The sequence below is a fragment of the Thunnus thynnus genome, chromosome 21, assembly GCF_963924715.1.
Source record: "Thunnus thynnus chromosome 21, fThuThy2.1, whole genome shotgun sequence".
Taxonomy (NCBI): Eukaryota; Metazoa; Chordata; class Actinopteri; order Scombriformes; family Scombridae; genus Thunnus; species Thunnus thynnus.
The window spans coordinates 15,776,712-15,780,048 of record NC_089537.1 but is presented as its reverse complement, the minus strand read 5'-3'; positions in this window follow the sequence as shown (position 1 = coordinate 15,780,048).

The following is a 3,337-nucleotide window of genomic DNA, read 5'->3' as shown; positions in this document are numbered from 1 at the left end:
TACTGTACAAAATACAGTGTTTCTCTCCCACTGAAAAGCTCAGAAGGGTTTGAAAAGCTATTAAATGTTGCTGAAGCCCAGTCTGTCTCACTCTCTCTCTCTGTCTGTTACTGTTTTTCTGTCACTCCCTCCCCGTCTCGTTTGGCTCTTTGTGTTTTTCTGTCTCTCGGCCTGTCTCTCCTCGGCCTGTGAGGTGAAAGTGGCTTCCATGGTAACGGCACACTCTGTTTATGCCACGACGTCTCACTTCATCACAAGCTGTTGATGGCTTTGATTTGCATGCGTGCCCGTGTGATTGTGCGTATGTGTGTGTTTGTTCCCCCTCCATTTCTGCGAAATACTCCTAAAACACACACAAACACACACACAAACACACACACACACACACACACACACACACACACACACATCATACAGGTGTTTGTGAGAGTGGTAGGACAGGTTAAAACTATAATCCACAGTCATTTGATGAATCACATTCCATCATGTTGACTGTAAAATAAAGAGGAGATATGTTTAAAAAAAAAACCTATTTGATTTGTCTTTTATTCTGGCAGTCTTTAAAGGCACATTTCCCTGTATTTATAGCAGAAGATCATGGTAGGATCTATGAAAAGCGGTTGTTTTCGCCATCCTCACCATTGATTTAAGTCTTTATAGCCTTGATGAAACAATAAGAGTCTTATAACCTGAAATTATCGCAAAAACCCTCTGAGATGTTGCAAAAACACCAACATACCTTGCACAAGCTACCGTGAGGAGTTTAACTTTCCAAAACCTCCAACAAAACCATGAAAAGGAAATTGGCACTTTAGCTGTTAAGATTAAAAAATGTAAATTTAATCATACTCATTTCCTTGTTCTGTGAGCTGATCTCGTACACTTAACCACTTAAATTAGCAGCAGAAACAATGATTATGACTTCTTTTCACCAGAACCAGTCGCCCCCAATTAGTGGAGTAAAGAGGGGTGGGGGGGTGGTTGGGGGGGGTGGGTGTGGGGGGGTACATGGGAGGGGGTAAGAGCGGAGGAGGCAGGGGAGGGAGGGGAGGGAGGGCCGGCTAGCCGGACCCCCTGCAGGGCAGAAAGGGGGGAAAAATGGATTCCATACCAGGAAATCCATTAGGGCAGGGAGCGGCGTCGGGGCTGGCTGCACAGAGCGGCCGCTGTGTTTTTAAAAATTCCTCATTAGGTGTAATTTCTAAATTACAATCAGCATGGGCAGAATGAGAAGCGAGGATCTGACCAACTCATCAGGATAATCAGGTAATAGCATGATTTGGTGTGAGTGTGTGCTGGAGCAGAGAGATGAAAACCAAAGAGAGCAGAGGAGGAGGAGGATGGAGGGTGAATTTTAATTCTGCTGCTGCTGCTGCTGCCGGACACTGACTTCAGGATGTTTTTCTGCTTTGTTTTTGTAATGATTTCTCACAACTAGCTGATCTAGATAATTGCTGTGTGTGGGGGGAGGGAGAGTGGGTTGGGCGACTAAAGCAACAAGCTAATGGAAAGCAGGAGTGTCTATCTCTCTCACTTTCTTTCTTCTCCTTCTGCTGTGATGCCCTCCACCTCTGAATACGACAGAGATGTAGGGGGGAAAAAAGTGAAGCGAGCAGAGAGAAACTGTGGAAAAGGAGGAAGAAGAGGGACAAGGAAGAGGGTGGAGAGCGAGAGAGGAGAGAGAGAGAGAGAGGGAGTGGGAGTTGAGGGGCCTCTGTGAGGGAGTGGGAGAGAGGAGGGGAAACTGCAGGAGGGGAGGAGGGAGGGAGGGAAGGAGGAGAAGAGGTTAATTTGCACATATTAGAGAGGGCAGGATTTTTCATTAAAAAGAGATTGAAGTTGATATATGCCTGTGCGCTCCTGACACACTGTACACTCTGATTGTGTTAAGTCCTTGACAGAACAAAGGATTGCCCCTCTCTCTCTCTCTGTCTCTCTCTCTCTCTCTCTCTCTCTCTCTCTCTCTGTCTCTCTTGCTCCGTGTATCTCTAACAGCCATTGCAGCCGGCTGCAGCTCTGGCAGCATTTTGCAGCTTTATGGAGCTGTTTCATGGTGAATAGAAGCACAGACAGAGTGTGATATCACCTCAAGAGCCCCCACCTCCTCCCCTTAATGCATATACATACACTTACTTTCTTTCCTATGTAAAGTAATGTCCGAGCCGAGGGAGAAAACTGTTTTCATGCATGCATACAACCTCTCTAAGTGTGTGTGTACACTGAACAGAACACACCAAACAATTTAGTTCGCCTTACTCGCTGCAAACAGGAAGCACAAGGCGCCAATGCCTTTGAAATTCATTCCTATTCCCTGTGACTAAAGGAAGCATTTCAATAAAGAGCTACACTCAACACTGTGTGACAATACAGTTGCTGGTTTAGTTCCTTTCTATAAAAAAAAGGGCAGTTGGACACTGATAAAGCTTCCAGTCAATTGTTCAAGGCTGACGTTCAGTCAGTCAGGTACTGTAAGGTGATCTGGTGTCTGCCTGCTGCCCTGAGGCGAAGTTATACCTGCTGCAGAAACACCAAAAGCAATAATAACAACAGTTCCTGCTATTTTTTTTTTTTTACTGATCTGTTGTTTAGGACACACACAACTGGTATGAATCTCTCCCCTCTTGCTTTTTTCCCCGTTTCTTTTATCTTGTTTTTCCTCAGGCCACATCTGTCATTCCACGCTGGAGGGTTATACCTGATCTTTGACCTTAGTTAGCGCAGCCCTTGAGACCTGTTTCACACAAACACACACACACATACAAGCCTGCACACACAGAATAGGAGATATCGATTGGTGATAGATAGATAGAGCAGGACCGGGCCTGATAAGAAGGCCATATTTGATGTTTGTTCCAGCAGTAGAGGGAGAGATTAAATCACAATGAGCAGCCTGCTCTGTCCTTGGCTTCGTCCCCACTTGAGGCTTTACAGGAGTTTAGGGGTCGAGCTTAAAGGATGACGGGTGACGAATTGTGGACAAGGAGCGCCCGGTCTGCTTAAACCCACTGTGGTGAGAGCCATTGATTAACATGGCCTGTAATGTTATGCAAGGGTGTGTTTTTGCACAAGTCAAGGTTTTCAACATTTGAAGCTTTTAGATGCTTTTTTTCTAATGACAAACCTTTGTGTTTTTCCATCCCTTGTCCTCCTGTAATGTGGTTAACTGACTGACAGACATCAATACATGTCTGCTGCCTTACAATGGGTGTGTCCTCAGATCTTGTTCCCGTCAACCCACACACACACACACACACTTCCTGAGAGTTCATTCATTTCATTGCTGCTGTGCTTTTCCTTCTGTTTCAGAGTTTGTTTTTATCTCCTCACCCCATCAACA